Raw genomic sequence first — 26,716 nt, 5'->3', positions numbered from 1 at the left:
TTATTAATTCATTCATTCACTCATTCATTCACTCACTCATTCACTCATTCATTCACGCATTCATTCACTCACTCACTCATTCATTCACTCACTCATTCACTCATTCATTCACGCATTCATTCACTCACTCACTCATTCATTCACTCACTCATTCGTTCATTAATTCATTCATTCACTCACTCATTCGTTCACTCATTCACTCACTCATTCATTCATTCACTCACTCATTCACTCACTCATTCATTCATTCATTCATTCATTCATTCACTCACTCATTCATTCACTCACTCATTCGTTCACTCATTTACTCACTCTTCAACCCATCCCTGTCAAACCAAATCCCATCATTTTTTTCTGCTGCCAGATATTTCTCAGTCACATGATGTCGAATCTATTCCGAACGTTGCGTTTCCCGCTCGATTCAACTTCCAAACTGCGTCGAATCGAACCGAATCATCGTATGAAATCGAATCTCTTTTTTAAAATTCTCGAATCGGCTCTTTCTCCTGTATAGTTCGCCGTCAGATGACTTCGGAACAAGACGGGCCACTCGCGGAAAGAACGGCGTGATGTTTTAAGAAATAAAAAAAAAACGACTTGTGAAATAATGTAGAAAAGAAGAAACCCAAGCGTGTCGATTCGTGCGTTCTTGTTCTTTTTAACCCTCGTTTGTCTTTTGTAATTGGATAGGATGGGTCTATCTCGTTTAGCCCCCCCTTCCCTCTCTCTCTCTCTCTCTCTCTCTCTCTCTCTCTCTCTCTCTCTCTCTCTCTCTCTCTCTCTCTCATCGGGGTTTTCTCTCTTACAGTAAGCGCCTGTCTCTGACAATGTGGACATCAGCGGGGAATATACAGCGCGTCGTCTAAATTCGCATCGTGTTATCAGCGCGTTCAACTTGATTCTTCCCAGGTAAGACGTGTTTTGCTCGTGTCGGTTTCGTCTCTGGACGTGTTTCGTGTGATCCGGTCAGAAGTGAGAGACGCAGGAACGCGCCGCTGCTGTTACGGGGATCGTCCTCGTTCCGCTCCGTTCTGCCGAGTTCGACAACTAACATAAACGCAAACGCCGAAGTTAAGAGATCCGTGAACGATTCGTGCAGCGGTGCCGTTGAATGTGTCGTCCTCGCTGGCCGTAGAAGAGCGCGTCGAGCTGACCTGCAGACACACACACTGCTGCTTAATCTGATTAATCGGACGATGCAAAGGATTCAGGACTCAGATCTGCTCCGATTGAAGATTGCTCTCTGGTTTCTTCGCAGCGCCTTGAGGTCGTTTATGAGGTTTTGGTTTCTGGTTCCGTTATGGGTTTAACAGAAAACCTAAAAGTTCTGTGTAGTCTTTCTTTGGTCGGTCTGGAGCCCGTGTGGGGTTGTGGGTAGGATCGGTGGACGGGTTCCAGATCTGATCCGGATGAGGAACCGGGAGCAGAACCCTATAACTAGTCCAGAACTGATTCTGAATGACTGAGCTTCTGATCAGGAGACTTCACTGGAGCTTCTCCTGATTACACAGACTCCATCTCTCCATCTCTCCATCAATCCATCAATCCATCAATCCATCTCTCCATCTATCTATCTATCTATCTATCTATCTATCTATCTATCTATCTATCTATCTATCTATCATTCTATTACTCTGTAAATTCTATTTGTCCCATATTATTACATAATTCTATAATTCTATATATCATGTAATATTCTAAAATTCCATCTGCTATTCAATCGTTATCTCTCATTCTATTACTCTATAATTCTATCATTCTATCGTTTTATAATTCTATCATATAATATTCTATAAATCCATCTGGCATTCTATCTATTGTTCTGTGTGCCATTTTATTATACAATTCTATCTATCTATCTATCTATCTATCTATCTATCTATCTATCTATCACTCTATCTGTCATATATATTCTATCATTCTAAAAAAAGCTATAAAAACACAATCAGTCTTTTGAAATAATGATTAGACACGTGCTCTTTTTCAGTTCAGTTCAGAATAGAGTAGATTCATTTCACGCTGAGAAAGAAGATGCACTGAAGGTGTTTACTACAGTGTTTGTATCATGTATGTAAACTGTTACGTATTTCTAAACATTATGGGTAATCTGCGGGAGCAATAGAGTTGATCGGTGATTAGAATTGCTCTCCATCACCTAGAAATGAAGTAAAAGCTGGACTGCAGTAGAATAAGAAGCTCATTGTGCTCTCGGCTGAACAGTCTGGCATGTGAGCAGCTAATTCTTCTTCTCCGAATCTCTGAATAGAGATCTTTGTTGGCGTTCTCTACGGCTTTGAAGTTCACTCTGGATATTAGCAGACGTACAGGGACGTGGTCCTCATCGACGTCCTTCAAGACAACACGCTCGTACGAAACAAGACGCGTGAAACTTCTGCCCCGGAGCACGTTACTTTAGGTCTTTGATTAAGCCCCCCGTCAACCCCAAAGAAGCGAGAACCGCTGGGTTCCTGGAGAAGACCTCCTCCACGTTCTGATCCAGAGCTCTATTTTTAGGCCCTCTTTCCCCTGAAAGGCCGCGGGCGTCTCCAGATAAGAGTTCGTCAGCGTGACACGCATGTGATTCATGCAGATCCTCGTCTCTGCCGCTCGTTTGTTTCGGGACACTTTGGAGAGTCACGAGGAGCTAAAAAAACACCGGAGAAGATAGCGACCGGCTTTTAGTTGATTTCATAAAATCATAAAACCTCTTCCCCGGCGACCGAACCCCGGAAGAGATCGACCGCTTCCATTTATCCTTTATACACTTGTAAATGAATCAGTGCTGTTTTGAGGTTTTAGGGACGAACGATCAGTATATGCATGCTAAAATGAAATAAAATTAAATGTCGATGATAAAATATAAAACAAATATAGATGTTGTCATTATCTTTATTTGTTGTATTTATTATTTTATTTTTAAATGTTGTTTCGGCATATATTGACCATATATCAGTAGATATTTACATATTTAATTATTTATGATTAGATCATCTAATATTGACTTTCTTATATTAAAAATATTGTTTTATATAGTGTACAATATACATAAATATATATATAAATATATTATTTTAATTATCAATGACAAAAAAGTTTCCAAGGGATTTATTTATAAATAAATTTAATATATATATATATATATATATATATATATATATATATATATATTCAGCTGCCCCTTTTTTTTTTTTTTTATAAATAGGCATTTATCGAGGCAATTTTGCCTTGTCAAAACGGTCTCTTCCCCGTGCATTTTCCAGGAAAACCTCACCCTGCGTCCGAGAAGTGCGTCGTGGGACCCCGTATATTTATCCCATATTTTATTCATATAATGTCGGACTCCGCCCCTTACCTGGACCCTTCCCCTGGAACACGGCCTCAACCACTTTCTGCACGACGAGGACACCAGATCCCCTTTTATTTGGACACTTTTCCCATGGACACTTTATTTTGTATTTATTTTATTTCTGTTAATAATAAAAAGCCTCTCCGAGAGCCTGACGCCACGCCCACTGTGTCTGTCGTTGGCTCCTCCCGTCACAGTGGTGGAGAATGCGGGCAAGCGCGGAGCTTAGACGGCACAGTTGGGCGACATCTGATGACGTCATCCCCTCTCGCTGGTACCCATGCCGGGATGGAGGAACAACGGAGACTCGCTCCCAGCCACCAGGAAGGGTAAGTGGCGCTTGCTTATGGTCATTTACCCGGTGGCTGGTTGAGCATTCCGACTAATTCCCGGTTTCTCTGTCCCGGTGCGAGAGGAGTTGCCCGGAGAGAATCCCTGCCCGCCCACTCCGACCGCTGGAGCCTGGTTGTAGCACTCCTGCGTGGCGGCGGCGGCGCTTGACAGGAGTTGACGGCAGGGAGGAGGGAATGTGACAGTCGGCTGCCCCTCCTCTTTATTGTCACCATCACCCCGTCCTTTATTCGCCGCCCTTCACCAGGCTCCCGACGGGAGTGAGGTGTGTCGAGAGGAGGGGCGTGGTATTGGCCAGGTCTGGCGCGTGTGACGAGGCACACCTGAAGGATTTAGCCTTGTCACCGCCGCCGTTAAATGCCCTGCGCGCCTCTCCTCGGGAGACCGGTCTCTTCCCCCGTGCATGCACGCTGGTGTCCTCGTGGGTCCAGGAAGGGTGCGCGATGGACCTCACCCCGCCGTCCGAGAAGTGCGTCGTGGGACCCCGTAGTCAGGCTGTGAGCACACAGCTCATCCCACTCTGCGCCGGAGCAAAGAAACGCGGAGACGCCGCGGAAGAAGCCGCCGCCCCTCGCGCCCCGGGCCAGAAAAGGGGAGCGCGTGCGACCGCCGGACTCCGCCCCTTACCTGGACCCTTCCCCCCTGGAACACGGCCTCAACCTTCACTTTCCCATGTGCACGACGAGGACACCAGATCCCCTTTTATTTGGACACTTTTCCATGGACACTTTATTTTGTATTATTATTATTATTTTGTCAATAAAAGCCTCTCCGAGGCCTGACGCCACGCCCACTGTGTCTGTCGCTGGCTCCTCCGTCACAATATATATATATATTTTTTTTTTTTTATAAATAGGCATTTATCCAATTTTGGTCAAAACAAACATTTTAAACCTTGGTATATTTATATATTTTATTCATATAATGTCACATCTTTAGACCATTTCTGTGGGAAAGAGCTGCATGAAGATTGTTCAGAAATGATTGTGTTTTTTTCGGTTGGGAACGAGGGGATCTTTTAGGGTCACTTAAGAGCAGTGTATGGACTGATACCGTCTCTCCGTCAGTGGTACTGTCATGTGTTTGAGGAAGACTTCGTTCGTCAGCTTGCATGACCACACTTTTCCCCGTCTGCTACATTTATAGGTAATGCTGTGAGTTTTATTTTTGACAGACAGCGTTTTCCCGTGGCGTCTCTTTTCCTCAAAGCCTCATCTCATATTTCAGACCTTGCCGTGTGCACATTGTAAATGAAACAATTAATGAAATAACTAGTAAATGAAACGCTGAGGCACGTTTATTAATATAATCATATCATTTACTAGCACTTTCTGCGTTTTTAATGTGTTTCTTTGCGAATTTGAGATTTATTTGTTTGTTATTTTATTTATTTTTATGTTTAAGACTGCAATTCTTCCAAAAAAGCTACTTAAATGTTTCTTTTTCTTATTTTGTCTTGATGTATTTAAAATATATATAATATGTATTAATAATAAATATATATATAAATATATATTAAAACATTTTTATTTATACATTTATATTCTTCTTATATATATATATATATATAGAGAATAATTTATATATATAGATATAGATAAAAATATAAATATTTTTTAAAATATATATATATATATATATATATATATATATATATATATTTTTTATATTATATTTTAAAACATTTTTTTATACATTTATATTCTTCTGTTATATATATATATAACTAATAAATAGATATATAGATAGATAGATATAGATAAAAATAGAAGAATATAAATATTTAATGTATGAATATTTTATATATATATATATATATATATATATATATATATATGTATTATGATATTTAAAAAAATATTTATACATTATATTCTTGTATTTATATATAAATATATATATATATATATATATATATATATATATATATATATATATATATATATATATAAAAATCTTATATTATCTTTAGAGAAAATAGTCCTGCTCCTTTATTTATTTTTTATTTACTGATGCAATGATGTGTAAACGAGCACATTTAATTCGTTGAGTGTGTTTGTTGAACCGATCACTTTCTCTCGTGTTTCCACTGATTGTTAATCTGCAGCAGATATCAGACCCGTCTAAACTTAGTCTGCTTCAGTCCAGCGTGTCTTTGTGAGAGAGGTGCTCTGAGGAGGTTTAGATCATCAAAGACAGCCGCCGATCAAAACAAGAACGAGGAGGCGTTGCGTTCACAGAGAGAGAGAACAAGCTGCCCCTTATTTCTCTGCTTTCTGAGAGATTGAGGTCGTTGTTAATTGAAACGCAGACACGTGTTAATTAGCGTGAGATATTTCCCCCTGAATCTCTCCGACTGACGACGTCCTTCCATTAATTACCGCGAGTCGAGAGAGAAATAAATGAAAGGAAGCGTTCGCAAACGTTTCTTGTGTCGAGAGTGAAAGGAGATGTTTAGCGGGATGTTCGTGCTGCGCAGTTTAGATTAAAAAAACGCTATTGACTTGAGTTTTGGTGCGTTCGTAAAGACGTGTCGTGTTTCCCGAGGGTTGGAGTATGCTTTATATGTTTTAAAGCATGCAGTGATATTTTTGTTGTTTTTTATTCTACACCAAAACTGCAGAGAATTATGAGAGTAATAGGAATATACTGTACTTATACTGTACCTAAATCAGGATTTGTTTAGAAGAGGGAGAGTATTTACTAAATGCTAAAGTAGGATAAAAGTATCAGATGAAACTCAAAAAGTCTACAATTTAAATGAAAAAAAAAAAAAAAAAAAAAAAAAAAAATATATATATATATATATATATATATATATATAAATAAATGTTTTATTTTTTAATATATATTTTGTATTTATTTTTACACACACACACACACACACACACATATATATATATATATATATATATATATATATATATATATATATATATATATATAATGATTTTTAAAAATTTTTAATATAGTATTTTTTGTACATTTTATATATATATATATATATATATATATATATATATTCATTTTTTAATTTTCTAATATATTATTTTTATTTATTTTATATATATATATATATATATATATATATATATATATATATATATATATATATATATATATAAAGAGCAGCCTGAACTTTCTACTAAATACCTACTTTTGTGTTTTTGGCCATTTCTGATTTCTATTATCTACACATTATTTTGAACATCATTGAAATGATATTTCTTATTAACGTTACCACGACTACAATTAATTCTATCCTGCTTCAATATGCCGTAGTTACCAAATAAACGACTAACTAACCCAGCGATAGTCGTGGGTGAGAGAATTAAAGAAAGTCAGATTGTTAGTTCAGCGAAGCCGGCATCGGTTTAAGAGTCGTCCCGAGAGAGAATGATTAATTCCACACCGGGAGGATTTCCTGACAAGTTTCTCGGCGCTGATTTCTGGGATGTAATCACTCCGACGTGTGTATCAAGCACCTGTTTTCCCCAAACAGAATGGCTGCCACCCTCCATTTTAATCATCCCGACGCAGCACCTCTTCTCCGGCCCGCATCCATCCATCTCCTCCAGACCCCAGCGCTGCTGTTTTCTGAAGCAGTGCTTAAAACACGAGCGGGGCAGGCACCTCCGGACTTCTGAAAGCACTCTGTATCCTCGGAGGAACGGCTGAGAGCCGAAGCCCTCCATTAGAGCCGAAGGGTGCAGGTTAATAACCCGCCGAAGTGAAGATCGCTAACATGAGAAGCCAAGAGAGAGGGAGGTGTTGTCTGTGAAGTGGACGTGGGCTCCGAACCCACCTCGTTTATTAACCGGGATCGATTCGGAGCGTTTAGGAGCACTGAGAAATTAAGGAGGGATCGTGAACATTCAGAACCTGTTTATGAATACTGATATTAGTCTGCTTTTAGATGCTCATGAATACAGTGTTTCCCTGAACTCCTGATTCATGTGCGGTTGAATCATAACTGAAGCAGTCGTTTTTGCTGATCTGTGACCCAACAGTGGCGGATAATGTTATAATAACACGATAATAACTAGTGCTGTCCAAATAAACATTTTTGTTTACGTGTATTGTGTATATTTATTACACGTGCATGTAGAAATTTAATAAAATATATTGTTTATATGTTAAATATATATTTATTTTGACTATATAGTACAAGATATATATAATCATAATAATTTATAATAATGTAAAATATAATATATATATATATATATATATTGCAAAAATATATACTGTATTTATGTGTTTTATTACACGTGCATGTAGAAATTTATAAAAATATATAGTTTATATGTTAAATATATATTTATTTTGACTAAATAGTACAAGTTATATATAATTATAATCATTTATTATTATATAATATGTAATATGTAAAATATAATAATATTAATAAATATATATATATATATATATATATATATATAAAAATATATACTCTATGTGTGTGTGTTTTAATATATACATAATAAATATAAACATCTAATATCACACATCTAAAACGTTAATTTTGGATGAGATTATTTGTGATTAATCATTTGATGAAGCTAATATAATATATTTTATTTTATTATAGTGTACTTAGTTTGCATTTTCGTAATGATATTGTTAAATGTGCATCGGGTTGTAATATATAATTTATTATAAATATATTAAAATGTTTTTATTGCAAAATTAATATAAATATGCCTTCGTTTTTAATAAATAACTATGTAAAGTTTTAACAGCCATTTTATACGTATTATTCTTTGTTTGCTACAATAACAGCTTTTACAGTAAACTATTCATAATAATATCTGTGCCTGTTCTCCTGCCAATGAAAATATCGCCGTTATTCACAACCGTGTGGAGGATTTTTTAACATTTCTTCCCTTGTGCTTTAAAGTAGCCTCATGCACGAGGGTGATTAAAATGACAGGATCTGAAGTCTCCTCCTAACGTTCAGTCCTGTGCTTGGACCGTCCGTTGCCGACTTAAATGCCAGGTCGAGTTACAGCGAGCGAGACGCACTGGAAGACGTGCTTCCACGTAATCGAGTTTTACAAAAGCACGCTCCACTAATTCGCAACTTTTAAGCGATATCTAGGTCAAATAGTACGAAAGAAAGAAAACTTCAAGCCTGCCTTTTATTTTAAATGAGCCCCCCCCCCATGCATTATTCGGCTTCTCCGGCTCATGCTTGGGAGCACAATTATGTCAAGCGACGCCTTGGCTCTCGAACAAGCGTCTGAATGGTTCACTTGGTCGTAAAGAAGATCGCAGAAGCACTCAAGTGCTGTATTATTTAAGACCCATCATCTGCTCGTTCCCGAGACTGGAACGCACCTCCAGAGCTCGGATGGGCTGGATTTGTTCGTGTAATCCGAAAGCAAGAGTCCCATCTGCGCTCGTCGGGGAAGCTAGACGTTTGTGTCTCGTGGATGCAACGGACCCGGGGACGGTGTCTCTCGCGGCATCTCGTGAACCTCGGGTGATTTCGATAAATGTCGGGCTTTTTGGCTCACGAGCTGGGAGGGCCGGCGCTGGGAATGAGGTCAAACTGGTGCTTAATTACGTCGGAGGAATATGTAAAGATGTGAAAAGGTCTGTAAACGCGGGGCGGCGGGGAAGAGGAAGCTTACGCTCAAATCTTAAGCCTCTTGCACGTGAAATACAGCACAATGATGTACATGCATACTAAACCATGTTTAAGACGGGGGAATTTTTTTTTTTGGTACCAAAAATAGCAATGATATGGCACTCTTTGAAGACTGTTGAGAGTGTGTGTGTATATATATATATATGGTACTCTGAGGTATTACCATGCTGATATTTTCATAACATAAAACCTTGACATCTTGTTTGTTTACTGTCTTGGAGAGCTTAATATTCCCATCTTTCTTTTCTACAAATGGACCGATTTGAAGCTGTGAACGTGATTGATATCTCGAAACCTAGCAGTCTGTGCAAAAAGAGCAACCTGAAAACCTCTTTGACTTCTCAAGAAGAAGAATACCCGAGGACCAGAGCTGGGCCAGTGCGTAACTACTTATGAACCACAGAGAGCACCCCAACAACAATGCAGCCATCACCCAGAACGCACCACGGCAGTTTTGCACAGAAAATGCAATAATTTAGCTAGCGCGTGCAACAGTGCAGCTTATTGTTTTCCTCTTTATGCGTTCCCCGACAACAACAGACTTGTGTCTCTCCAGAAAACGAGAAAAATACGCCCTTGTTTGCGAGACAGTTTCCCCTAAGTCAAATAAACAACAATGGCGAAGGAGCTGCCATAATGGAAGCTCACATGTCACGAGGAATGCTCCTAAGGCGGCGCGAGCGGGGGGTGTTGTGCTGTGTGGGCGCATGCATGCACGTCTTTATCCTCAAACACGTCAGGATGATTCATGCGATGACAGAGCAGCCACTGTGCCGGCCCCGCCATCGCTTCCCGCTCACAAGTGGCTGCTTTGTGCCTCCGTCAAGCTCGGTGCAGAGACGGCAGGACGCGATGAGCGGGGACCCATTCAGCCAGAGATGTCCGCTCTCTCTGGATTTGACCGGTCCAAGACCGGTGAGGAGGAGGAGGAGGAGGAGGAGGAGGAAGAGGAGAGACAGCAACGGGGAGACTTGCCAAGTCGGCAGGCAGCATCCATTCCCATCCTGAATTTAATATCCTAATGCGCTCTTGGAATCGCAGATCTAATAAGGAAAGAGATGGGGAGGGAGGGAGGGAGGGAAAGAGGGTGGTCCTTTTCAATAATGAAAACCGGGCAGAAATCTCTCAAGCAGCGAGAGAAAGAGAGCGAGAGAGGCCTACCATAAATTACCGAGTCAGGAAGTGACACGCACGTCTCCAAAAGCTCTTGGAAATGCCAATATCTGGACTTATTTGCAGTGCAAAGATGCGGCAGTTGCAATCCCGAGCAGTAAAAGGGCTTTGCTGGGTGGAAAACTCAAGACTGAAGCATTGCTGACTGTGAACCTCAATCCGGCCGCTGTAAAAGAAACAGCCGACTGCTCGGCTTTATCTCCCTCTCCATCATGCTTTGCTTTGTCCCATCTTTTCGTGGAGTTCAGGGATTTGATTGTTGCTCCGCCGCACAAATCTGTCCATTTAAAAACAGATTTTTGACGGTGTTGTAGTCGAGACCTGCGCATTCGAGCCCGAGTTAAGACCGAAACTGGATTAGAAGCCGAAACCAGAAATGGGGAGAGTCTGATTTAAGAACCAAAACCGGAAGAGGGTTAACTCGAGTAAAGTCCAGAAACGGGTCGAGTCTGAGTCAAGACCGAAAGACGGTAGCTTTTTAGTCAAGACTGGAAATAGGTTGAGTCTGAGACAAGAATAAAACCAGATGAGGGTCTATTCTTAGTCAAGACCAGAAATAGGTTGAGTCTGAGTCAAGACTAAAACCAGAAGAGGGTTAACTCGAGTAAAGTTAAGAGTAAAGTAGAGTCCAGAAACGGGTCGAGTCTGAGTCAAGAACGAAACCAGAAGACAGTCGCTTTTTAGTCAAGACTGGAAATAGGTTGAGTCTGAGACAAGACTAAAACCAGATGAGGGTCTATTCTTAGTCAAGACTAGAAATAGGTTGAGTCTGAGTCAAGACTAAAACCAGAAGAGGGTTAACTCGAGTAAAGTTAAGAGTAAAGTAGAGTCCAGAAACGGGTCGAGTCTGAGTCAAGAACGAAACCAGAAGACAGTCGCTTTTTAGTCAAGACTGGAAATAGGTTGAGTCTGAGACAAGACTAAAACCAGAAGAGGGTCTATTCTTAGTCAAGACCAGAAATAGGTCTAGTCTGAGTCAAGACCGAAACCAGAAGAGGGTTGATTCCTAGTCAGGACCTCTAGACCTCTAGTCTGAGTCAACCTGAAGAGGGTTGATTTTTAGTCAAGACCAAGACCAGAATCGTGTCCAAATCTAGACAGAGGGTAAATTCCTAGTCAAGGCTAAGACCAGAAATCCGTCGAGTCCGAGTTAAGACAGACCAGAAGAAGTACGATTCAGACTCAAAGCCAAAACCAAACGACCAAACGCTCGAGTCTGGTCTAAGGAGCTACAACTCTGATTTTGGAGGTCATCAAAAAACGGTTAAAAATACTGATGAATCGCCTTGTACTCGATTTTTTATTTTGATCAAATGCTCTCATCCTGCCACACGCGGTGCTAGGACGACTGATAAAAGGAGCTTTCTTCTGAGCGGACGCGAAAGCTTTTTATATCCACGCAATAAAAGCCCAGTTTTGTTTTGAACGCCGTTGACTTCCGTTGCCAGCTGAAACATTCTTCAAGATATCTTCCCACCGAGGTCTGAGACAGCATGCGGCGCAGCAAATGATGCATGACGACCGTAAACAAAGTCAATTTTCCATTTCGTGTTGACTTTAAGCGAACACAACCGAGAACTATTACGTCTCGTGAGCAATAAAAGAACAGCATTTGAGCAATAAACTCTTCCTCCGCCTTATTGCTCTCCTTATTTCCTCTCTCCGTTGGCCTCCTTGTTTTCTCTTGAATATACATGTCTGCGCTGGTAATTACTGCGCAGATCTCTCTGTTCTGTAGCACGGAGGATGTGGTGTCAGAGTGAATTAGGGATGAGACAGCCCTGCAGCTGACGTCTGCGCTCGTTTTGAAGATATAATCATCCACCCTCGTGGCTCCACCAGCGCTCGTTTCCGTCCCCACCTACTCGTTACGCTAAAACACAGGCTAATCGCTATTATTAGCCCGCTAGCTCTCTGCAAAATAAATCGATTAGTCCGACCTAGTTTGATTGGAGGTTTGTAAACAGGACGCTGCTCTTCGTAGCGCATTTTTCCGAAATAAGTTAAACAGCGTATTTAATGTCAAACGAACCTTTCTGCAACGTTGAAGAAAAATCGATTCGCAAACACTGTTTGCGTGAATATGATTTTTTTGTAACTAAAAAAGGCTTAAGATTCCAAGATACAAAAAAAATCCCATTCTTGTGTTAAACTTGTGGAGGCTGAGGCTTAGGGTTTTTGTTTAATAAAAATCCAATACAAAGGTATGTTACTGCAATTAAAATTTTATTTAATAAGGAATCAGTTAATAAGATTTATGCTATATATGCACAGTTTTCTAAACGAAGTCATTAAAGCGTTTCCGCATTGTTTGTTTTTATAAATAAAGATAAAAAAGGAAGAAAAAAATGCATGGTAGCTTATATATCGCATGGTTTATTACAACACACTTTTATTATAAATGTATTTTTATGGCAAAAAAAAAATATATATATTTTTGTGGTGAGTTTTGCTATATATCATCATTTTCTAAAAACGTTTACTCAAGCGTTTGAGGGAAAAATGTTGCTATTTTCGAAAGCAAAACAAAATCTCTTCGCTAAGCACTATTCTGAGATTCATGAGATCTCTAAAAACGTCGCGAGGAGATTTTTCAACGTTGCCACCGCGATGTTTCCGCGCCGTAATGAAAGCGTTGCCTGCGTGTTCGAGAGCGGGGTAACTCCGGGTCTTTGACACAGCGCTAGCGTTGCTCTGCGGCGCTTCTTTACCTCGGCGCGGAGCTGCTGATCCCTCCAGAGACGGTCTTTGATCAGGCCCTGCTCCTAGACGCCCGTCCTGACGGCCCGTGGGCTCTTTAGCTGCTCGTCACGGGCCTGCTTCCCTCAGCCCTGTCCTCCCGCCCCGCGCTAAGCCGTTTGTTGCTGGCGTGACAGCAGCGGCCGCTAACCCTTGCTAAAAGTGGCCCGCTTTTCCTAGCGCCGGCTAATCTGACTTTGTTTCGCCGGGCTCCTGGTTTCATAACATCGCTGGCCCGGTCGAGCCCGCTAAACGCTTTCATACAGTTCTAATTCAAGGCTGGATGTTAATCATTCAGTGCTGGAGTGTTTTTGTTTGTGGCTAGGGAATTTTTCTTCTTCTTCTTCTTTCTGTCTGCCGAGTGCTTAAAATATTTAACAGGGCTTGTGCTATTTTTGGAGGGAGGCTCGTTCTCTCTCGCTGTGTGTGTTCTTTTTCTTTTTCTCTTTTTCGAAGCGTGACACGACGACTTCTGATATTCAGTCGGATGCAGTTTATAGCCGTGCCAGGAGCTTCGAGGTATAACGCCGTTCACCTGGCGACAGTGAAATGTGTTTCTGGGGAGAGACTGCATCTTCTGGAAAACCTGAACACCGAGCACAATGTGTTTTGTTTGGGGTTCTTGATTTCTCTCTTCTTCTTTTTAAAGGGCTGACTAATTCTTGCCCATTTCGTATTATTTAGCTTATTATTATTAGCTTATTTCGTGAAGTCAATAATATATAATAATAATAAATATTATTATTATAATTATTATTAGTTTCAGTTTATTTGTAAATTATTATTATTAAAATTTACCATAATAATCTATAATAACAAAGATATTACTATTATAATAATAATAACAATATTATATAATTATATATAATATTATATAATAATATAATATTATTATAAATTATAATAATATTATATTATTTAAAATTATAATAATATTAGTAGTTTCTGTTCAATTGTGCATTTATATTATTATTATTATTATTGAAGTTTACTTTAGGATAAATAATAATAATAATAATAATAATAATAATAATAATAATTTTTGTTAGTAGTAGTAGTTTCAGTTAATTTGTAAATATATTATTATTATTATTATTATTATTATTATTATTATTATTATTATTATTAAAGTTTACTTCTGTGATCTATAATAATAATAATTATTATTATTATTATTGTTGTCACTGTTGTTGTTATTTTATTAGCTTCAGTTAATTTGTAAATTATTGTTGTTGTTATAATTGAAGTTTATTTTGATCTTTATTAACAACAACAACAATAATAATAATAATAATAATTATTATTATTATTATTATTATTATTATTGCTGTTGTTGTTTCAGTTAATTTGTAAATTATATTATTATTATTATTATTATTATTATTATTATTATTATTATTGAAGTTTACTTTAGGATAAGTAATAATAAAAGTAATATAATAATAATAATTATTATTATTATTATTATTATAATAATTATAATAATAATAATTATTATTATTATTAGTTCAATTTACTTGTCTACTATTATTATTATATTATTATTACTTTCAGTTTATTTGTTTGTTATTATTATTGAAGTTTGTTTATAATCTATAATAATAATTATTATTATTATTAGTAGTAGTAGTATTATTTCCGTTCATTTGTAAATTATTCTTATTATTCTTATTAGATATCAGATATGATTGTTGTTGTTATTATTATTATCATTATTACTGTATTAGAATTTTTGTAAGAAATATATTTAAGAAATCTTTCTTTCTCAGTCGGCAAATTCCTTGTTTCAGCCAGCAGTATTTAGCTGAATTTCTTCGATCTATTTTGGGTTCACCCACACAGTCCTAGCGAGAGAATATACGGAGGCCAAAAGAAGTTTTCGTTTCGTTTCCGCTTTGAAGATCTTCTGCATGCAAATGAAAGAAGCTGGCAGGTGTCACCGTTCACTGAGGACACGCAGCCGATCAGCGCGCATGTTAATCACTTTCAACGCATCCTAGATCTGTCTGTTTTTCACCTTTTCCCTCTTTCCCTGCTGTGCATCTGTCCGTCACCGTGACAGACGGATGGGAAAGAGAAAATCTGCACGGGAATCTGCTGCCGTGACAGACGGAAACACCCAAGTCCTGCATTCGGAGACAGATCCGAGGCCGTCGTGAGCTCCCTCGGGGTTAAAGGTCAGGTGCGTGTTCAGATAGGATTTTTTGGATACTTTTGGTTTGTTTTTGTTGGCTACTACTCGGTTAAACAAAGACTTTTACTGATATCTCAAGTGATTTATTGTTAAGTTATGGTTTGTGATAAATGGTATTAAAATCCTAAAAATATTCAAACTCACTCCAAAATCATTGCGATTATTTTTAATGATTTAAAAATCCTGCATTCTAACTGAATGCACTTAACAAAATAAAAAAATATATATTTATTTTGACTTGCTAATTATTTGTATGCTTTGTTTTAATTACATTAAATAAAAATAAAAAAAAAAAATTATATATATGTATATATATATATATAGATATAGATAGATATTTATTTTGTAATGTGTGCTTGTATAATCAATTGCAAAAATAACTAAATATATTTAAATAAATAATACATATTTTATTTTATAAAATATATTAAAATACATTTACAAATAACTATAAGAACGGATGAATAAAAATAATATAAATCTATATATGTAAATGTGTCTTTACATTTTTTCCTGTAAAATGTGATTAAATATCCTATATGTGGACACCCATTATCTGATGGTATACTGGTGTATTAAATCTCGTTTGCTAGTTGAGGACGGGACGGAAGAAGAAGCTAGACGTTCAGAGCGTATTCTTTCATTACCTTCGCTGCATGTGTCAAAACAAGCGTCCTCCGTAGGTTTATTACGACAAACCAATCCTCTCAGTTGCATATCTCCTGAAGCGTGAAGACCAAGCATGCTGTCTGGGATTAGACTCAAAGGTCACATGTCCCAGTAAGCGTGCCGTTTATGTGGAGATGAAAGAGCGCCGTTTGAGGAATAGCTTTGAATACCTGCCACGACGTGCGCCTCTCGCCCGAAGAGCAGCGTGGAGGATTTTCCTCGTGTCTCGAGTGCCTTCCTATGAGCTTCTTCCACAGAGCCCTCGTTGAAGCTGTGAGATGTTTCTCATTAGAGAGCTGGCTGCTTTTATCCAGTTCTTTGACTTTAGCGCGAGGCCTGAGATGTTCTACATTTCACCGTTTGGTTTTGTGGACGGATTATACAACCGGTGGTCTAGACAGTTTAGATTGCTTGCTGTTTAGTGTCCTAGTTTAGTTGGGCCTTACGAAACAAGACCTCCAGATTTTGTTGTTTACTAGTTAGAAACCCATTTAATTGAGCTTTTTGGATTCGGGGAACTAAAAAGTACCATCTTTTATTCATTTTTAGGTCATACGAGATGTATATGAGCTTGTTACCTCATTAAATGTGGAGAAATGTGGCACTTGCTCACCAATGGAAGTGAATGGGTGCCGTCGGAATGAGAGCCCAATCAGATGATAAACACATCCACAAGTAATCCGGACCGCTCCAGTCCATCGGTTCCTGTCTTGAAAAGCTGCGCGTCCTAGTTTATTTGGGCTTTGCGAAACAACACCTCCAGATTTTGTGCTGGTTAATGTGTTGTTTACTAGTTAGAAACCCATTTAATTGAGCTTTTTGGATTTGGAGCCTAAAAATTTGCATCTTTTATTCATTTTTAGGTCATATGAGATGTAGATCTTGTTTCTTCAGTAAATGTGGAGAAATGTGGCACTTGCTCATCAATGGAAGTGAATGGGTGCCGTCGGAATGAGAGTCCAATCAGACGATAAACACGTCCACAAGTAATCCGGACCGCTCCAGTCCATCGGTTCATGTCTTGAAAAGCGGTCTGTCCTAGTTTATTTGGGCTTTGCGAAAACAAGACCTCCAGACTTTGTTGTTTAATAATTAGAAACCCATTTAATTGAGCTTTTTGGATTCGGGGGAACTAAAAATTAGCATCTTTTATTCATTTTTAGGTCATATGAGATGTAGATGAGCTTGTTTCTTCAGTAAATGTGGAGAAATGTAGCACTTGCTCACCAGTGGAAGTGAATGGGTGCCGTCGGAAGGAGAGCCCAATCAGTTTTCGTCAATCAAATGAGACCATTCTTTTACTGCATAAAGTCATATTATAGATTATGAGCCGATATGAAAGCCATTGTAAAATATCTTAATGATGGATTTGTTTCTCACAAACACTCGTTCCACAGTATGTTAACTGATGGACTGGAGCTGTGTGGATTATTTGTGACGTTTTTATCAGCTGTTTGGACTCTCATTCTGACGGCACCCATTCACTTCCATTGGTGGGTGAGTGGTGTTATTCCACATTTCTCCAAATCCGATAAAGAAACAAACTCATGTGCATCTCAGATGATCTGAGGGTGAGTATATCTTCAGCAAAGCCTCATTTTGGGGTGAACGGTTGCTCTCAGATTGGGATTGTGCTGTTTCTCGAAGCAGAGGCTCATGGGATGGACGTGGGTTACAGTAACTGAAGGTCGCAGGCCAGGCTGGCGGGTCACGTTGGAATCATGCGTATCAATTATTTTTATTTCAGTGTTTTTGGCCGACACTCGGAGTCGCCCGTTTTAGAGCGCTTGGCATCCCAGGCAAGGTAAGCGGCCGCATTTAACCAGCGGCTCTGCTGTTTTATTGGTGTGGCGTCTCTCCAGAGTAAATGAATAGGTGTTCCCGGGGCCGGCTCTGCCTCTGCTCAGTGGGTGAATGGTGTAAATTTAACCATAATCCAATTTAACTGTAGAAAATATGTACAGATGGTGCACTTTAAGTTTAAGCTTAGCATGTGAGGATCTCATGAAACCATGTCTACGTCACATTTTAAGGTCAAATTGAAATTTATTTCTTATTTCAGGACCACTCAATATCCTCAAATTGTTTATTATATTATATTTGCTATTATAGATAGACACAATTATACATACATAGAGCACACACAAACATTATTATATTATGTTAAGTTTTTTCTTCTTTTTCAAATTTCTTTGAATTTTAGAATAATTTAATAATTAATTAATATATTAATTACAATTGTATTTTGGATGTGATTAATTTGACAGCATTATTATTATTATTATTATTATTATTATTATTATTATTAAATTATTTATTTTGGTTGTTGTTGGTAAAATATTTTAAAAAATTTAAGTTAAACTAGCGATAAAAAAAATGGTAAAAATGACTGAAATAAAAATAATAATTAAAAAAATATATTCTCAATGGTAAAAATATTTCAATAAACAACACGCTGTAAATCTTGGCATTTATTAATTAATTTGTTTTTTAAAATGTTGTAAACGGGGATGAAATAACAAGGAGAAACGCTCTTAATTTAGTGAATTTTTCTTTGACGGCGGCCTGTGAGTCAGCTCCTCTATACGTGCCCGTGACACCCGGTTCAAATACAACGAAATGAAAAAACAATCCTCCTCCGCCGCACATTCAGAGGAGAGGGATCTTGACATCCGTGCACCTGCATCTTTAATTTCCACCCTGACCACTCCACAGGCCTCTGGTTCCTCCAGCAGAGATCAGTCAGAGCCAGATGGAGATGTCTTTTCCCGCAAGTCATATATTACTCTTTCATTCCCCTATCTCTCTCTGTCATGAAGCAAAGGACTTTGCTGAAGACGTCTCCTGCCAGCGCTCCTCCGTCACAGGGGTTCAGGCCAGCCAAAGCGCTCCAAATGTAAAAATAGCATGACGCACTGTCTGCCGATTGCCAATGCAATAATAAAAAAAGCAAGATTTCTTAGCGTCTGACTCCTTAGCGGCGGCTAAAACGCAGGAGCCAATAGCCAGAGACTCGCGGATATAATCGAATGAAGAATCGCTCGGCTCAAATTACGACCGATTTAGGCGCAAGGACGAAATGTACATATCCGTAATGTGTCCTCATTACATTTACTGGAGCCATTCGGAGATCAGGTGACGGACGAATCCAGAGAAAGCCGAAGAAAGAGCTTTCTGGTTCGCGTTGCTCTGACAATTTGAATATTTCCATTTGGACGTTAAAACAATAAAAATCTCATTGAATGAGGGACAGAAGGAAACTACCTAGAGCACCCTAGCAACCGCATAGCAACATAAAAACCCTTTAGAAGACCTTAAAAACCGTTCAGAACACCCTAGCAACCCAGCTGGAACACCATAGCAATTGAACAACAATGTTTAAAACCAATTAGAGCAGCCCAGCGACCGCTGAAACCCAGTCGGAAACACCTTAGCGATCGAACAACTATGTCAAAAACCAATTAGAACACCAGTAAAATCCAACTGGAACACCTTAGCAACTGAACAACAATGATCAACGCGATTTAAACACTCGAGCAACCGCTAAAACCCAGTCGGGACGCCGTAGCAATTGAACGACAATGTTAAAAACCAATTTGAACACCCTAGCAACCGGTGAAATCCAGTCAGAACACCCTAGCGACTGCATAGCAACATAAAAACATTCAGAACACCCTAGCAACATAAAAAAGCACAATTAATTAGAACACTCTGCAAACCGGTAAAATCCAACTGGAACGCCGTAGCAATTGAACAACAATTTTAAAAACCAATTAAAACACCCTAGCAACCGGTAAAATCCAATCGGAACACCTCAACGATTGAACAAAAAGGTCAAAAACCGATTAGAGCACCAGTAGAATCCAATTGGAACGCCTTAGCAACTGAACACCAATTTTAAAAACCAATTAGAACACCCTAGCAACTAGTAAAACCCAATGGAAACACCCTAGCAACCGCGTAGCAACATAAAAACTTTCAGAACACCGTAGCAACATAAAAAAGCACATTTTACAACACTGCTAAAACCCAATCAGAAGACCTTAGCAAATGCATAGCAACGTGTAAAAAAACAACACCTTAGCAACCATTTTGAACACCAAAGCAACATGAAAACAACCCCTGAGCATTTATTAAGTTAGAATTTCTAAAATGAATCAACGTTTTTATGTACCCATCTTCCTCAAAAGCGCTAAGAGAAACGCTGATGGGGCTGTTAAGGAACCTGAATTATTAAAGTCATTCTTCTTTGTTCTCTTCACATCCTCTACCTTTAATCCTCCACAAAGTTTACTTGCCTGAACTGATCAGAGTCAAAGTTCAGCTCGGGATTAGTTGATCGGTTAGGCTGAGATAATCGGGAGCGAGCCGCTGCGGAAGACTCTTTATTTATTTATTTATTTGAACTCTTTGAAAGTCTTATCCCAATCCAGCGGAGTTCCTTATCCGCTCTTATCCAGCTCTTAACCTTTGAATCTCCACAGACACTCGTCAGGCGGCTCCGCCGGGAACAAAAGCTCCTGACAGGCCTATATGAGGACTATTACAGATGAGGAGCGCCGTGCCTCTAATTTACACATTTATCTTGCTTAGGAATATTCAGAAATCTATATGCTAATTAATAGGTTTATCTTTCCTCCCAAGTCTCACAATGTGTGTTATAAAAGCTCCCAAAACCTTTTCCGTCTCTTTGAGCGAGTATGACTTCACGTTACTTTTTCAAGCATTAAAGGAACAAATCCCATGCTTTCGTGAGATCTCTGTTATCACGTGATTATTTTCTACCATGTTACGAGAATCCCCTAGTTTACACGTCCTTTATAAAAGTATATTTATATTTATTTTTATTATTATTATTATTAAACATTCGCGAATAACCTACATTTGTAAACAACGTGCATTTATTTATTTATTTAAAACCTATTTACATTTTTTTAAACGCGACTGCAAAAAAATCGAACGTGCATTTATTTATTTGTTTTTAGAAATGTTTACATTAATGTAAACAATCTTAAACATTCAACTTTAATTAGATATGTTATAATCGTGTTATAAACATTTAATAACAACAGTAATAACAATACTTATTATTATCATCATTATTATTATTATTATTAAACATTTCAAAAATAACAAATATGTAAACAATATTTATTTATTTAGGATAAACTATTTTATGCCATGTTATAATAGTATTTTTTGTTCTATACATCGGTTGGTAATTTTTTATATATATATATATATATATATATATATATATATATATATATATATATATATATATATATATATATATATATACACACATACTTGTATTATTATTATTATTATTTCTTATGCACACCATTTCAACATACATATATATATATATATATATATATATATATATATATATATATATATATATATATATATATATATATATACATATATATATATATATATATATATATATATATATATATATATATATATATATATATATATATATATACACAAAAAACTATATATATACACACACACATATACATATATTTGTCTATGAAAGGGCTTCTGTCCTCTATCATCTTTTCGTCTCCTCTACAGTATCAGGTCTATATTCAAACAGCATGTCATTCATTCGGTCCTTTGCATGTTTCTGAAAAAACCCGTGCCCCGATCTGATCTGCACTGCGGCGCTTCATCAGACGTGAAGAGTTCCCGTAAGCAAGCGGAGAGTAATGCGAGTCTCCATAACCCGAACCGCCTCACTATCCTCAAACTATTGATCACGGGCCTCCAACCCCCATCCCAGCATCTCTAGTGGCTTCTCGGGTTGCTTGCATCATCATCACGGTGTGGAACCAGAGTAAAGCGACAGATTGACAGAACGACCTTCAACCCAGACAGAGGTCAAAGGTCCAGATAGGCGTTTCTCCTAAATGGCAGTCCATACATGCTCTCAATGCTTTAACCCGAAGGACGAGGACAGGAGAGGGATGAAAAGAAAGGGGTTGCTCAGCTGTAGCAGGGAATAAATGAGAACACGGGAGGTAAGAAATTCATTTTCCATAGTTTAAAAGAGGGTAAAGTAAAACATGCTTAAGTTTTTATGCATCGAGGGACGCATATTACATTTGCTTTTTATATATCGCATTTGAAAGTGACCTAGTTTTTCATGCTTTAAACAGCAAAAAATAATTTACATAAACTCTGCCTTCAAATAACAATTCAATTCAACGGAGGGAAAAAATAAATAAATAAGTATATATATATATATATATATAAATATATCAAACTAGAATCAGCCTGGGGTATTTTACAACAAACGCACGTAAAATAATTCCCGACAGGATTGCATGGCATGTATTTTTAGATGCGCTTTCGAGCTATGATGTGTCTGTCGGCGATGTGACCGAATGCATCCAGAAAATTGGTTGTAATCTGAGAGAATCGGCAGCATATGTGGGGATCTGGCCCGAGGGGCTAATGTGTCCCGTGAGTGCAAAGTGGTCCATTTGAGGATCTGAACACATCTGAAGAGGGCTACGTGTCGTTAGCGAGCCTGGCTCCGTGTCACTGGAGGGCTGGACCACCTCCGAGAAAAACTGTGTTGGACCACTGACTCTGTGTGTCTTGCAGTTTCTCGTGCATGACTTGGCATTTTAAAAACGCTGTTAAAATGAAAATTCTGGATCTTGCTTTGCTTCCATTCTACTGCCTCGGATTTTAATTCATTTTTTTTAACGTAACATAAACGTATTGCCATTAACAAACCTCCGTACAGTAGGGGGGCGATAAAGCTGCTCTGAAATTATTCAGAGCTAGCTGAAAACATGCTAATTCTCTTTAAACAGTTGGAGAATAGAGAAAGCCAGCGATAGATGGTTTACGCTAAAGCCAATGCTAATGCTAATGCTAATGAGAGCGTAACTATGCTAGGAGTTCACTTGCGTTTGTTTACAAATGGCGTTCGGACACGTAGTTTTCACATAGTTCTAATGAGTAGGTTTCTGGCTCTGTATATGCTAATGCTAGCCGGAGCGCAACTTGCAATAACGCGAAGAATTCAGCACATGGTTTGCCACATTTAAAGAAAAAAGCATAGAATTCAGCTTTCATAGTTAGAAGCATCTACATTCGCATGCTTGCGTTGCGTTTGTTTCTGGCTCTGTTTATGTGTGTTACGGTGAACGCTAACTACTTCAAACGAACTTGTGTTGGATTCCATAGTTTTCAGTTACACACAGTTTCCGAAAGCATTGTCATTCACTTGTGTAGAGCATGTGTTTGTTAGCCGTGCTAAAAATGCCTTATGCGTATTCCGATGCTGCGCAAAAACTGATTTTTACATTTGCCTTGCATCGAGTACGTTTCAGAAATTTTTACTATTGCGACTATGTTAAAAATTCAGCACACACTTTTGTTGGGTCACGAATCATGTGCTTAACTCAAAGAGAAAGCTAGCTTGTGTATGTATAAGCATCTGCGTTGACAAATTTGAATTGCGTAATTATGCTAATGCTAACGTTTAGTTTATGCATTTAACGCATACTTCCATAAAGTTGCGAATTGTGTTCGTCACGTTTCGGGAGAAAAATAATGCTATAAGCTTCTACATTCAGATACTATTACATACCGACTGCGCTAATTTAGCGCGACTTCTAAAAAATCACATATTAATGTGTAAAATCGATCTTGAAGCATTCACATACATGGAGTATGCCTCTGGCCTGGTTTATGCTAATTCCCACAATAGCGCGTCAATGCTACGAATTCTACATTTCGGAGAAATAAATAGATAAGCATCTGCATTTAGAGAACGTTCTCAGAACATCTTTACCGTTCTGCCAGGGTTCTCCAAAGTTACGAACAAAAACATTCTTCCAGTAACGTTAAACGAATTCGAACACATGTTTGGTAGCTAAGTGGCATTCGTGCTAAAATGGAGCATGCACATGCTACTTTGAGTATCTTTCTAGATCGGTTCTCGTTATTTTCTAGGCATTCTTATGTTGTACGAATAAAAATAAAATGATGCAAATGACCAAAATTACATTTCTTTGCTAAAAGCACCTCAGTGCAGAGGCTGTTTTTAGCCTTAGCGTTTTCAGAAATGCTAAGCTAAGCGTTATGCAACGTTGCGCCAAGTATTTCACGGCCGAAAACTGAACAATGCGTCCTTGATCTGTACTAATAAACAGACCTTTTAAATGACCCGTTAAATGGGCCTGGGAGGAAATTCATCGGAGACGTGAGAGGAAATGATGGCTCGGATCTTAACGGGATTCTGTATTACTGTAGCGTGTTCAACAATTAGTCTTCTGAGCTCATCGATTAAAGCCCACTATCTAGCAGGAGACGAGACGCGCGGGTCCTTTGTGGGTGTTTTTGCCCAGAGGGGCCGTCCTGATTGCTGTCCAGATGTCCATTACTTTAATTGAGAGTAAGGAACAGCAGACTGCCAACTTGAGAGAGAACGAGATAAGACAGGAAGAGGTAAAGTGCAGGGATGAGATGCTATTCCCGGTCAAAGCGCTCCACTTTGCCTCTGAGTGTCTTCCTGCTGGTGCATTAACGTCTCCTCTGTCTAGAAACCCGTACTGAGCACTAGACTAAATATAAAGAAAAAGCTTGATTTCACTGTTTCTTTAGCACATTATGAGTAGGTATTTTAATAGTACGTTGACTTTAAGCTGTTTGCGGAGAGGTCGTGTTCTGTTTTTATATAGCTCTCCAGATGTGTTTCTTCTAAAAGGGTTTCTTCTCAATACTTGGGAGTGGTTTGGATATTCCTGCGCTCATCACTTCGGTTGGTTTCACACTAGTTGCTTGTTCGGAGGATGTGAGACAATTTGCGTTTTAAATGCGATTGGTTCGTTTTTCGAACATTCAGGCGATCAAACAGAAAATCGAAAACAAATTTGTAAATTCGAATAATCAGCCGGTTTAAAATAAAGCAGTATTGTTGGCAACACACCGCAGGCTTTGCAGGAGACATTTTTTTTCTTAGCAAATAAATCTTGCCTCTTAATTAACTCGCAAATTAATCCGCTCAAGACTTTCATATTTTGAGCAATTATAGGACTTTTTTTCTGATTATTAGTCAAAGTAAGCGTGGGAGTTCTGCTTCTAATAATTATAATGCCCGATATAATGGATGATTTTAATCAAGCAAAATAAAATGAGACACAAAACCTTCTTGTGTCTTCGGTGAACGCTTGCCTGCCGTCGCTGAATATTACAGCAGCGCCTTAACTCGAGTAACACAATAACACGCTGTCGTTTGTGTTTTAGGGCCTGGTGGCTGATTTATGATGCTTATTTTGGTCTTTAAAACAACAGGTGATATAAAGGCTGAGATCTATCCGTGTACAGCCACTACAACCTCGCAGGCGTCACACCGGGTTTAGCCAAAACTGTGTTTCAGTGTTTAAAAAGATATTTAACGTTTAACTTAGGCCGCATGGATCATTGTCAGAGTGGATGTGATGATATTTATCGACTTATGTATCTTATAATAATCAAAATAAAACAAAAGCAATGCCAGAAAAGTATCAGATTTATTTAGAAACACTGTTTCTGTCTTGTGACCTTCATCAAGATTTTTTTCTCCTCGTTGTTATAATTTATTAATATTATTAGTAGTAAACATGGAGGTATATTTTATATAAATTAAGAAAAATAATATAATATTATGAATGCTAATTGATAAGATATATTAATTACATTTGTATTATATGTTTTATACATTTGTCTTTTTGTGTAATAATAATAAGAAATGTTATTGTTATTTTATTGTGAAATATTTGATATTATTTTTTAAATATACATTTCATAACAACAAAAGTATGTTTTTTGCACATTTACAATATTTAATATAATATTAACTAACAATTACAATGAAAAAGAGGATGATGATTGTTATTAAGAAATGCATATTGATCAAAAATGTAATGCAATTTAATATTAAAAGTTCTGTGAATTTCCTTTTTTGCAATAATAATAATATGGTCAACTTGCAAAAAATAAATCATAGCAATACAATTTAAACAGCAGTAGTGAAATATACGTGTGTATCTTGAAACTGGAGCACCGAAGAGCCAAGAAACAGAAAATACACTTCTGCCGCCTCAGCAGAGAACCCAACAGATGGCTAAATTATCTTGACTTATTGTCCTATTGAATTGCAGCAGACACAGGAAGCCCGGCGTCGTATAATCCCTTGTAAATTCGAATTAGCACAATGGCTGTGGAAAGCTCGAGGATCCGTAAAATCATTGGGAGGAGAAAAAAATAAAATCAATAGGTTCTGTAGGGGTTAATGAGGCAGATGCATGCTACGTGGGAGAGTTTGAATGCTATCTGGACGGCGTTAGGTACGCGGGACAGGGGCCAGAGCGGACCCCCGGGGACAGAGACAGAGTGTGCACTCGACAGACGAAACACGGAGCGACGCGCTCTCGTCAAGGACGGCCGAGCCCAGCGCTAGTCAACGTCGCTAGCGGTTTTGTGTTCACTCGACGGGACGTAACGCGAGTAACGTGTGAATTAGCGAGGCCTAGCCTCCACGCTTCCGCCAGGACCAGATGTACCTGCTTCGTCTGCACTG

General features: G+C 38.2%; 1 protein-coding gene across 6 annotated transcripts in view; it reads left to right on the top strand.

Annotated features, from left to right (window-relative positions):
- The first annotated feature begins 758 nt into the window (after positions 1 to 758).
- The window catches only part of pcbp4 (poly(rC) binding protein 4), a 73,544-nt gene continuing 47,586 nt past the window's right edge, over positions 759 to 26,716 (top strand). For 5 of the 6 annotated variants that reach the window (XM_043223408.1, XM_043223407.1, XM_043223406.1 and 2 more), the window contains exon 1: positions 759 to 909. The gene's annotated coding sequence lies outside the window, so the exon portion shown is untranslated. Of the gene's footprint in view, positions 910 to 15,324; positions 15,445 to 26,716 lie in introns of all 6 variants that reach the window. The other variant, XM_043223405.1, reaches the window with a different exon arrangement.

This window comes from Puntigrus tetrazona, chromosome 22, assembly GCF_018831695.1.
Source record: "Puntigrus tetrazona isolate hp1 chromosome 22, ASM1883169v1, whole genome shotgun sequence".
NCBI classification, from domain to species: Eukaryota; Metazoa; Chordata; class Actinopteri; order Cypriniformes; family Cyprinidae; genus Puntigrus; species Puntigrus tetrazona.
This window is presented reverse-complemented; position numbering and strand designations above follow the sequence as displayed.